The sequence below is a fragment of the Chiroxiphia lanceolata genome, chromosome 3 (assembly GCF_009829145.1).
Source record: "Chiroxiphia lanceolata isolate bChiLan1 chromosome 3, bChiLan1.pri, whole genome shotgun sequence".
NCBI lineage: Eukaryota > Metazoa > Chordata > Aves > Passeriformes > Pipridae > Chiroxiphia > Chiroxiphia lanceolata.
Window position 1 is genome coordinate 66863816 of NC_045639.1, and position 12845 is coordinate 66876660.

Below are 12845 nucleotides of genomic sequence, written 5' to 3' on the forward strand. Positions count from 1 at the left end.
TGTGGGTAAGTGGCTGAGAAGTAGTTTGGCTGGGCAGCACGTATCTGTCAGAGGTTTGTAGTGAGTGTCTCTTCTAAAACAAAAAGTTAAAAGAATTCCAGTATTTTACCTGCTACGCCTTTGTTTTCTTTCTTTGCTTGCTTTTAATTTAGCATTGTGAAAACTTAGTCATGATGGGAAAAGAGCATCCTGAAGCTGCAATTTTCTTAATTTAAATTAGTTTATGGAAGTTGTTTATTATGATTCAATCTTGCACTACATGAGACAGCATTCCTCATGTCTGCTCACAACACTTCTTCCTGCCTTTATTATCTAATTTCTTCTTTACCTGCTTTTAGGTTTGGGGGGATTACTTTCAGAGTTATTTGAGATTTTTCCAAGTCCTGACCTGCACAGCAGCTAGCAGTTGGGTTTCTTAGTGGGACCACAGTATATGTGTGTTCCACAGAACTACTTGCTTCCCAGTTTCTGAGGCGAATTTAAAGCTCTCTTCTCAGACTCCATGAAAAATCTTTTGAGTATTTTAGAAACCATCTCAGCTGGAACAGGCTTTCTTTTGAGCCAACAAAGCTAATGGGGCCTAATAAAACTCCTTGTAGCTAAGGAAAAAGCATGACTGGATGAAATCTCTGAGTGGAATTAACTACCAGAAGGAACGAGTTTAAGCCCAGTCTAAGTTGTTTTTGGAGCAGCTGAAAACATTTTAAAAACAGGCTTCTCGCAAAAACCAAAGAGAAGAAATTACATCAATAATAACAGGAAATTTGGGACTTTCAACTGATTCTCTGCAATAAGCTTTTAAGAAAACATTAGTAATGGGACAAGAGGTAAAGTAATATTATGACTATAAAGACAAAGGACTACAGGTAGGAGTAAGAAATCCATCTTTCTAACTGCTGCTTTCAGAGCAGTGTTGTCTTTAATAATAACATACAGATCTACCTTTTAATTCCTTACCTGTCTCCACCTGCCCAAGGTCAAATCTTCTCTTTTCTCTCCTATATCATTTAAAGGATGTTTAGTAAATGTTTCAGGATTTATCTGGCTAAAAAATGACTCTTGATTTTTACTTCCTACAGCTTTCTCTAACACTGTACCAACATATTGTCCTGCAGTCAATCCTGTTCTCAGTCTTACTCTTCCCCCAGCTTTTGGCAGAGGAGTGAATGCAAGACGTTGCACCCCAAGTCTCCTGGTAGCTACTCTACTCACCATGACTCTGGTACCATGTTCTTCCTCCCTCTCTTATGCTGTTTGTGCTTTGGTACAAGTGTGTCAGGCAGTTCAATGAGTCATGCTGTTTCAAGACAAAACAGATGTTTTTGGAAGATTTGGTTTTCAGCTGGGTTGGTTCCCTGAAGAACCTCACTGTGAAGTTTCATGGACTGTAGTGTCAATACGTGGGGAGAAAACATCTGGACTTCAGCTGGGTTAAGGTGCTGCAGAGGGGTACCTTAACTGATGACATTTTCCTTATAATTTATCAAAAATGTAACCTTTCTAGTTCACTATACAATTTTCATTACTGCAAAATTACTCTGTTTGGTGTCATGGTTTAGGAATGGTATTCCCCATTGTGGGTGTTCCCACTGAACCATTCCAAACCATGTGCCGCTCATTCATCCCTCTCTCCCTCCCTCTCTCCCCACCCTGCAGCAGACCGGAAAGAAGAATGGATGCACAAAGGGTAAAGATCATGGGTTGAGTTAAGAACAATTTCCTGGAAACAGCAAATAAATAAGACAACAAACTCTAACAGCAACAGTACTAATGACAGAATGTATAAGAAAAAAAACGTGGACGATTCACAGCTGATTGCTCAGGAGCCCTTTCCCTGTCCACTGAAGATGATGTGAGGTGGTATAGAATAACCTCTGGATCCTGGTCATGCCCACTCCTGGCTACTGCAAAAATTAACCCTGTCTTGGCCAAGACCAGGACACCTGGTCTTGAAGAAACACTATCCTGTCTCATCAGTGTTGCTGTAATGACCATTTTCTTATTGTGTCAAGTTCCCTGGGCAACACTTCCCTATGCAGCCTTCACCAATTCCCCATGTTTTCTGCTGCATTAAGTGCTTGAAACTTAGGATCCTTTCTGTTTTTTTTTTTAATCCTGCTTCAACAGTTCTTAATCACTCTCAAAATATTAACTTTCTTCTCCAGTTGCATCCTACTGCCATCACGTGCTCAGTTTCAACATGCTCTTGACCACGCAGTTATCCATGTTAGGGAAGCTCCCACATAATCATATTATTATCGTCCCTGAGACCCCTTAAGATTCCCTTAGTCTATGATGCCTACAACAGGCAAAAAAGAAAAAGAAAGATAACAAATAGATGGTGAGCTCAATTTGTAGACTGCTGTGTCAGCCAGCTCTGGATTGCTGCACCACTTCTCATGCTCATAGCTTTTTCAATACTTATTTTATGTTGATGCTATATCTAACAGCAGCATCCTGGTCCATATTTCTTACTTTAGGGTTGGAAGGAGGTTACTACCCTGTTTTTATTGCCTGCTCCATCTATACTAGGTGTGCGAGTTGCCAGTATGTTGATCCATGCAGTCCAAAGTTCAAACCAGAAGGCAACATGCATCAGTAAAAGTTATCTGAACAGCTCATTCGTGTTCCTGGATTCAAATATAGAAGCACTCTATGGAGTAATATCAGCAATGTAATTGTTTTATGAAGTTGTTTATCATAAACTTAAGAGTATAAGTTAGAGTCAAAAGAGTGGAAATAAATTGAAAGAAAAACAAAGAAGGAAAAAAGAAAGTAAAGTTATGTAAAAATTAGGAGCTTAGTGTTTCACAGGTGAAGTTTACAGAAGAAATTCTTTACTGTGAGGGCAGTGAGGCACTGGAACAGGTTGACCAGAGAAGTTGTGGTGGTTGCCTCGTCCCTGGCAGTGTTCAAGGCCAGGTTGGATGGGCTCTAAGTAAATTGATTTAGTGGGAGATGTCCCTGCCCATGGCAGGGGGCTTGGAATTAGATGATCTTTAAGGTCCCTTCCAACCCAAATTATTCTGTGATTCTACAATTTTAAATTTACCAAAAAAACAGATGTTCAATGGGAACTCAAGAGCATATATCCAGGTGACCCATATCTGGAGCCAGGTATTTCAGAATGTTTCCATGTTTTTACCATGGCTGACAGCTTAATTTTCCAAATGGTTTTAAATATTTGTCCATTTATGCATGTCTTCCTGAAGAATTGTGTAGGGTTTTGAAAATCTGGGTACAAACTGATAAACTGAGTGCTTAAAAATATTGGGCATATCTGCTAAGGTAAAGAATTGTTGTAATTTGAATTTGCTTGGGAGTTTCACAAACTAGGAAAAACTTTAGAAATTTGAATTAAACTAAATTAAATAAAACTTCTGCTAGAACTTTATGGATTGGCAGACTTCAATGCAGTCTGAAGAAATCCATTTTTCGGCTTCAGTGTTTGTTGTTATGAAGACATTTTGTATATGATGATGTGGTGATATGTTACTGTGGATGTAAAACTAAATATAGTGTGAGAATATGTGTGCTATCTGAAGAGATCGTACAAGGGTGTGTAGTGGGGGCTGCATTTGCTGTATGTGCAGTACCCTATTTATAACAGACATATAGGCTGGATTTAGTGTACTAGAAGTGAGCATTTGAACTGAAGACTTGTAAGGACATGGTAGTAGGGCTAAACAAACCAGAGTATCTAATGTGTCAAAAGGAATACTGAATTCATGAAAGGCACTCATATTTAGCTACTTTTGCTATACCAACAAAAAGCATCTCTGGCTTGGTTTCATTTTACACCTAAACTTCATAGTCAATAAAAAATATGACCTCGATCTTGCTAATTTATGGTGAGTGGGTTTTTTGGATCCACAAACAAGCCAATTCCTCAGTGTATACACTGTTCATGTGCCAAATTACAGAATTATGGGCAAGTGCTAGTAGGTGCCAATAGAGGCCATGTGTTAATGAATCAAGGTCTCTGGTCTCTGTGTTCTGGTAATAAAAGATATTTTCCTAGAGACTGCTTCTTCCTTCAGAATACTTGTACACACTTTGCTACATCTTTGATAAATTTTCTTGACCTTGCAACTTCCATTACCCAGATCAGAGAAGCTGAGCAACTGCATCCTCACCTATGACTGAAGAGTAATTATTTTTTCCCTTGCTTTTGCACAGACATACTGTTCTGCTGCACTTTTATTAGACATTAGCGTCAGTGCTATATAACATCCCCAAGGCATAAATTTCCTCCATTAAGAATTTAAATTTGGCCATAGGCCATTGGTTTTGAGCACCTAACCTATTTGAAGTAGGCGTAGGACCTGTAGATTGATCTCAGAGACCAACAAAGGATGTGTTGAATTTCATTTCCCTGTAGCAGGAAATTTATTGGTAGATTTGTCAGAAGTTAAAAACTTTTGGCTTACTTTTTTGCAGGAAGCAGAAACACCACAAAATCAGAAAATTAAAGATATATACAATTCTGATCTCTTTGTCTCTGGTGTGTTTCCAAATCAAATCATTACAAGTGCGATTGTGAACAAAACTTGAGAAACTTTTAAAATTCTGATCAGCAGTTATATAGTTAAAATGTTATGAGAGATCAGCTGTATATGTACCAATACAGAATTTTTCTCTTAATTGCATATTCCTTCAAAGGTCATAAGGATTTTCTTGGCTTCCAGGAGTAACAAAGATAACACAAGGATGTACCATCTGCCCTTTTCAAAGAAATCTCTTCCCAGCATCTTTTCTAAGGTCACAAGCTTCTGATTCAACATCCTCTGGTTCCTAAAGGAAGGTAACAATGTTAAGCTAGTTGATGTCTGCCTACCATCTTTTACTGGCAGTCTGGTGGAAGAGATGCCTGTTGCAACACTACCCTTTAGGGCTTAATCCAAACTCCCTCCTAAGCTGCTGAATGCGGTAACTGTTTCTGGGTCTGAACCAGCCATTGCACCAAGGTGAGAATGATGCCCTCGGGAGCACATTGAGACTCTTTTGCATGACACCTCTCTCACCACAGTGAGCCTCATTGTCTAGTCCAAGATCAATCATGCAAGGAGGACTCAGCATTTAGGAGCCCTGGTCTGAGCTAAAGTCTCTTGCTGTGTCTATTTTAAGCCTGACCCTGACCTAGGGACACTGCTCCTAAAGGCTGGTACTCGCTTAACTCCTAGTTTTGTTAGTTTCTCTCTCTCATTTACATCACACACGTGTCATTAACACAGGTGAACAGTCACTTAATGTGTGTTTAGAGATCCCTGTTGTCATAGTCTTGTGCCCTTAAAGAAAACCTATGTAAGAATTCAGGAAAACTAAGGAGTTTCCCTGAGTTCCTTCTTGCCTGGCTCATGAGTCCCTTTTATCAACTCCAGGAAGAGAACCCAGATCTGCTACAGCTGCCAGAGGTTGTCAACATACAGTGACTGAGGGAAACGTATATGCTCACCCTCATTACAGTGATGTAGGGTGTTTTTAGCTGAAGGCTCATGACCTTTGAGCAAAGCCGTGCAGTGAAACGTAGACCATAGCCTGGACCTGTGTGATGCATTCAGTTTCTGGCCCCAAGGCTGCACTTCCACAGCCAGCTGAGGAGGATCACCCAAACAATTGGGAAAGATTTAAGGCCTGGGGGGACTTGTATGGGACCTGAAAGGACTATTAATCCACGTACTTTCATGTTATCTCCCAGTTTCATGTCATGTTCAATGTACTCCCATGTTAATTCCCCTTGGTTTATACTGTTCAGGGCTTGTCTGGACTTGCCCTCACATTTTTCCTGCCAAAAGTTGTTTACTCCCTTGTTCTCCCCTGGTTTTCCCGCTCATCTCTCACTGATTGGCTGGTGGGTGCCGCAGTGCAGAGTGAGCTCCCATTGGTCCTTTCCCCTGGATACTCCTGAATTCCACCCACCTTTTCCTTGTTCTCCTATCCTGTTTCACCCTGAGTTGTCAATCCCGTGCTCCACCCCAGTTATCAGACCTCCCCTTACCCAAACCTTATATAAGTCCTTGTTCCCCCTAATAAACTGGCCATTACACCCTGACCTTTTACTGTGTCAGAACTGTTTGTGTAGTGTCGTGTCCCTATTCCCTTTTCCCTCGGGCCGTGGCAGCCAGCAGTCCAGGAACACTGCAACATCTGTTTCTGCACAAGTGAGGAGGAACGGTTTATTTATTTTCATTACACTGGTCCTTTATATTATATTTATATATAAATATATTGTTTCCTTATATAAGTTATTGGCATTGTTGGCAATCTACAGCCTATATGCTGTGTAACTATTACAATTCCAGCTTTTCTGACAGCAAAAGCCATGAAAGCCTAAAGACAATATTTTCAAGAGAAGCATCTTGACAAATGAAGTCAGGCTGTCAAAAGGGTTTATGAGGCTGGATTATGTGTAAGAAGAACTGAACATACCTTTGGAAGCCTGGGCTCAAATGTGCTAAATAAACTGTACCCAGAAGGCTCACAGCACTTCTGAAAGTCCAGCACTCAGACCTCACAGGAAACTTGAGGCAAAGGTTGGAGTGGGACCCAGGACTAGTTTCCAAGTTTCTCTGGCCCAAGATGAACATTCCCGTTTACTCAAGAGAGCACGCCATGTTCAGCTCCAAGTGTAAAGGAAAACCTGGTCAGTGCAGAGTTACCAAGACTGTAGTTTGGCAGTGATGTTGGATAGAAATACCAACTCTTCGTATGAGATTTAATGAGTGCCAGTAGTCAAGGTGAGGCCTGTTGAAACTTTTTAAAAAAGAATTTTTTTTTAGTCAAGCCAAAGCATTTTTGTCAAGAAGATGGAGAACTTTTTGAACAAGAGATGGAAACTTATTTTCCAGTACAGGCATAGGAACATACCTGTCACTACTACTTGGCCACATATATGGTCTACCAGAAGATAATATTCCCTTAGTAATAATTATAAAAGTTTCTAACAGCAATCCTTTTCTGCAGAAGGTCTTGATTCTGGTCTTAGGGGCACTTAGACAGCCACATACAAGCCACGGATGGTAGCTGGAAACAATGCCTGAAGGAGACCATAATGAGCCTTCCAACCCTGGGTTCAGCCTAACCAAACCCAGGCACAGGTGTAGTGAGAACTGCTCCAAAGCTGAATAACCTTGAACAGAAGTACTCCTGCAGGCATTTTCAGAGTTTGAAAGGTTTTGTCTAGCTCTGACAGTAGTCTCTGCATTGGAAGGAGTGTGAGGACAACTGTCTCCTGGTGTCATTCAGGTGATTGTCTGCTCTTCAGCTACCAGCCTTCACTGGGCTGGAAATTGCTCAGCTTCACAAAACTGGGCTTGTACAGGGATTTTTCCACTGTCTGGGGCATAAGCCCTCCTAAAACATTCTACAGAATTAGTTTTTGGCTTAATGCATGGCTGGGCCTCTTGACATGACTGAGCATTACTGTAGTGAAGGAGGGGAGGCAGGTCTGGGTTGGTTTTTTTTGGATTTTTTTATTTTGTTATTAGTAGATGATGTTTTGACCTCTTTGGCCTGTCATGTCCCATACCAGAGAGGAGAGAAGGACCTATGTAATGAATGAAACCCTGAATAGAAAACACTATTGTTTCAATCTTTTAAAAAAAGAATATTACAAGGGCTAATTGCATGATTTAACATTTGAAAACTTTGCATTCCTCCTCTGCTTTGGAGAGTAAAAGGGTCTATTATCATTTCCAGGCCAGATGTTCCAGTTTATTGAGCCTGTTTGATCCCTGCACCTGTCTAAGACCAGCAGTTGCTGGATTAGTGTAAGGAGCTGAATTAAAAAATCTGGACAACTGTTACTGAACAAGTGAATGGTGTGAAAATGAGCAGACTTTTGGTATAAAGGATTTACTGTTTGTGACACAAGGCAGTACACATCATTTATAGTGCAAAATGAGCATGCAGCCTTCATTCTGCATGTCCATGTGCTGGAATATACATTACAAAGTGACAATTACAGGAACTTCCAGCGAGGGAAAGAAAGGAAGGGAGGGGAAGCGAGGGAAGCAGGGGACACATTACACCATCCATCTGTGAGACAGCCGTTCAGTTACAGGGAATTATATTTTTTTTCTGGTGGATTATGCTGATTATAAAAAGAAGAATTTGGTTCCTGACTCCACAGCAAACATTGCTGCACATCCTGAAGGAAGCAATGGCTTTTCACTTGCCTCTTTCCTATGCTACGTCTCTTTGCTGCCTGCTCCCTTAAACATAACCATCAGATATGTTTTCTCTCCTCCTGTTTTTTTTTTCTGTTTTGACTAAAAAACACTGTACCACATGACTTACAAAAGTTGTTTTATGTCTCAGGTTTACTCACTGTAGTTGCAAGTGTGGCCAGCCCTGGTGGGTCAGAGCCCAAGATCCGTCCTGCCTGGCAACTCACTTCTGACAGTCAAGATTAAGTGAATGGTTAGGATTCACAGGCCTTTGCAGCTTAAAATCGCTCAAAACAAATATGCCTCAAACACACACTCTAGAGGGCAAACTGCAAGAGGCAAAGCTGTTTCGCAAGCTGCCATTGATTTCCGCCAGGGAAGGTATAAATCTTGGTCATTTGTATTATCACCAATTTAGTGCCTATGTATAGTGGATCTTGAAGAACAGGGGTAGACATAGGTGTGAAAGTGAGAGTTAAGTGAAGATAAATGGTTCTCCTGCTGTATGAGGTGTGTCTTGGATCATTTGTTGTACTCTACACAGAGGTGATTCCCCTCCCTTCTAGTTCCCACCACCACCCTGCTCCACTTGTTAAAGTCTGCCTTTTACATTTGGAAAAAGTCAAGTGTGTATTCAAATACTCAGCACAAAGTTGTTCCTGCCTCTGCAAAGATCATGTCTAAAGTTGATCAGATTGCAGACCATGGATATTACTTATTTATAGGTAGAAGCATAGCAAAATAAAGTCACTCATCCAATATCAACCAATTCAATCCACAGTAAGAAGTGAAACTAAACATCCTATGCAATAGTTCAAGAGGTTTGACCACAAGTTCTTAAGCCTTCTAGCCTTTCCAATAGCATTTTCAATGCCTTACTTACCTGTAAGCACTGACCCCATTTTTGTACAAATCATCATGGCTAGGCTTCGCGAACAAAGATTTGGCAATTTTGTACAAATAAGCTGACCTAAATGACTATGGCTTGAGCAAAGACAGTTCTTTTGTGTCTAAATGCAAAGGTAGGCTTGGTCCACATTCATAGGAATCCTTTTTATGCCCAGAGAGAAGGCATCTTGTGAGGTTTATTCAGAGACTGTTATGATAGAGGCGAGTCTTGCATCTTCCCAGATCTTTCTTAGATGTTTTTGCAGAGGGATTGATGCAGTGCACAGGCAGGTTGCTGAGTGTAGACCCTGATGTGTGGACAGTGCAAATGTTCTCTGCATTTAGAAGACACTGTGTGGAGAAATCTTAGAAATCAATTAGCTCCAGATTTCAAAAGTTACGTTTGTGTGCCCTCTCTCTCATGAACATATTTTACTGGTGTAGGTTCCTAAACTCTGTGACTTCCAGTGGACTGGTAGTGTGTTAGAACATGGAAAACTGGCTTCTGGTCAATTATGACAACTAGAAAGCAAGAATAGCACATCCCAATGTGTCCTATGTCGATGCAGCTGCAGTTTAGAACTAAACTGTGGTTTAGTTCTACTTCTTTTTGTAATACCTTACACGCAGACAGCTAGTAAAATGACAAAAGCTTTACATCAAACACTGTTTCAGCATTTTCATGTAAAGTCTTTGAGGAATAAGGAAAAAAATACTGATTTTTCATTCAGATTATAGACAGAGTGCCTTACTAATTACCTGTTAATGTGTTTATAAGTTACTGTTTTTAATAGGGATGTAACAATGACCTTTAGCTAGAAAATGGAGAAAGTACAATTTTTTTGTGTAGTTTCATTTTGTTTTGATTTTTCTTTATAAACAATTGATACTTTAAAAGTCTTTAACTCGTGCAAATACACACACACATATATATGTATGCATTCAGCTCTTCTGTGTGTTTAATCCCATGTGTAAAAGACTACTTTCTCTTTTCCTGTCTCCCTATTCTAATGAAAAAGTAATTTACTGGGCAATTGATTTTACATATTATTGGGGTTTTCCATTTTTAAAATATTATTCTTGTATAAAGATCTTTTTAAAAATATATGAATCATTTTTGGACATGGTGGCCAAGGTAAAAGAGCCATATATCCAAAAGAGATGTGGCTGGCTAAGTTAAACTTTGCATAATTGTCCTAAAACTGGTTGATGCATGCAAAAGGAACAGAACCACTGAAACTTGTTATTGATTTATTTTTAAAAAAGTATTAAAATGCTTTATTAACTAAAATTAATTTCTTAAGTGTCCTACTAATTTCAGTTCTGTAATGGCTTCGTGTAACAGTACTTCTGGGGTGTTGTTTTATGATAACCAAGCTGGGAGCTTTTGTTGTCACCAGGAGTCTGTGTGCAGCTGTCCCAGTACAAGACGTACAGCAAGAACTCGGCTACTCACTGTCGCCTCTGAGCTCTACAAAACAGTTTACCAGCAATGTTCTCTGTTTCTGAACTCATTCAAAGTATATCACGGGCATAAAAATCCTTTTGTGTTTTGGTGCTAGCTTGCAGACATGCCAGTGAGTTGTCATGTCTCTCGGCTATGAGACAGTTTAATTTCTCTTACTCCAGAACAGTTTTAATGGTTATCACTCCCAGACTACTCTGAGCCCTAGGAAATAAAGGCACATATATTCTCCTTGTTGGTTTAAACCCTTTTCCTCTGTACTCTCTATGAAGAAGCTGCTGAATACCTACCTGCAAGGTGGGGGTCAATTGCATGAGGACACCTGCTAATAAAAATATTTGGGAATACCAGAATGTCCCATGTTATTTCTATGAGAACACAAGAGACAGTTAGCTCCATGTAATGTAAAAGAGACATGGAAATTCATGACTGACTCTTATTGGTCATTAGGTGGCATTTGCAACATCAGACAATGTTGTCCCAGATAAGCACAAGATGAGGTAGGGGAAAATGGTTTCTAAAAGTGATTATGGGCTTCTGCAATGAAAAGTGACTAGAATGTGGACACAGCAAGGCTCCCAAGGGTCCACTTTGAGTTGGGCACTTCCTTGAAAAGGGCTATGTGGGTCTGAAACTCTCACATACTCTGCTGGAGGAGAGGGGTATGTGAGGCTGTTGTGAAACATTTAGTGTTTTTGCCAGTATGGACTTTTTAACTTATTTTAACTCACAGAGCTTCAGAGCACTGAGTCCTCTGAGGGATGGATAAGTGATATGATGCCCTTGAAGATACAATGGTGTCACTGACAAGGCATCAATAGACAAAACATTAAACTCACCTGGACTGTCTTGTATGTCACCTAGTCCTGTTTTAGGCACTCAACCTTAGAGAAAATCTGCTTTTGTTGGTTTATGGCTAATCCAGGTGGAGGAGGATGGGGAGCTGCAGAAGAACCATTTCCCTTGTATGGGAAGGATTAAGGTGCCAATTTTGACATTCTAAATGTTCTTAAAATTCTTGTCCTGTCTGTAAATGAGTAAAATAAAAGGAAAAAGAAAACAAAGACAAACCCAAGGGACAGTGTTGTGTGTGCTGAGCTTGAGCTATGAAACTGTAAGACAAAGACCCATTTTGTCACTTTGCACTTGCAGTTTATTTTCACACTAATTCCTCCAGTGCAGTGCTGAGTAAAAAGGAAGTAAACAGGCTAATGCAAAAATCTCCCTGTGTGTAGGATTACTCAGTGGTGAGAAAATTGCTTGGATCCCTGAGCTGGGGAGTGGGTGGGAAGAGGGAGACCCCCTCCCAAAGGGGAAAGGGGGTGCAGACACATAACTCCCGATACCAGATTCTTTGCCAGATGGTGAGATGGTGGAAGAGAAGGAAAAAGAAAATCACAAGTCTACCTCCTCTCAAGTCTATTTTATCTATTTAATCTAACGTACATCTTCTCCCTCAGTGGCAGTGATTTTATATTCAAGCTAGATTGTAACTTTTTCCAAAATTAAAAACTGTTTTGAAAACCTTCTTCCACCTAACCCTCTACTGACTTCAGAAAAAGATCTGTGGGTCCTGTGTCTGTCAGTCTCACATAGCTTTCTCCAGCATCTTACAGAATCTCAAAGCAGAACCAGGCACTCAGGATTAGACAAGCATGTCTCACAGCAAATGCTCATGTCTTAGGTCAGAGTTGAGCTTTAACTATATAGATAGTTGACGTTTAATTCCTTCCTTTCTGAAACAACTAAGTGTGAGGCAAGACACAGCCCAAAGCCTTTACCACCAAATAATCATACCAAATTACAATTATACTGTAAAATAGCTCTTCAAATGCTAAGTTTAATAATTAGTCACAATAATCTGTTTGCTCAAAAAAACCAAACAGAAATAGTTTTCACCATCAGCTTCCAACCCATTTAACACTAATCAGGACCTGGTTACTGTTAGCCTGCCATTGATAATTAACATGCCGAAGTTCTAATATATTTCAAGTAAAATAAAATGAAGCAAAGTTGAATTCAACATGCATTCAGGAGTAGCAACTCGTCCTGTTTTCCTTTAAACTTAATTTAGCAGAGTAGTCCTGCTGTACTAGGCTGTCCATATCAGTTTACTTTCTAAATTGTTTAAATAAATATTCTCAATTCACTTATAATCAGTCTGCTACCAAATTTCAGCAGACTGATTTAACCAGCATCTCTGTGAAGAACCCAAATCCACTACTCGTGGTGACAGCTGTAAAATCAGTGCATGAAACGCTACTTCACATTGGGTAGTGTGTAATAAGCGGTGCTTACTTAATGCAAAATGCATCTGAAACCTG

At 40.0% G+C, this 12845-nt stretch overlaps 1 long non-coding RNA gene across 2 annotated transcripts in view; it reads left to right on the forward strand.

Moving 5' to 3' along the window:
* The window catches only part of LOC116784548, a 60671-nt gene that overhangs the window by 26740 nt on the left and 21086 nt on the right, over window positions 1-12845 (forward strand). The window contains exon 3 of one of the 2 annotated variants that reach the window (XR_004356126.1): window positions 1080-1145. The exons of the other annotated variant lie outside the window; for it this stretch is intronic. This is a non-coding gene — a long non-coding RNA (uncharacterized LOC116784548). Of the gene's footprint in view, window positions 1-1079; window positions 1146-12845 lie in introns of those variants that run through there. 2 annotated transcript variants of the gene reach the window in all.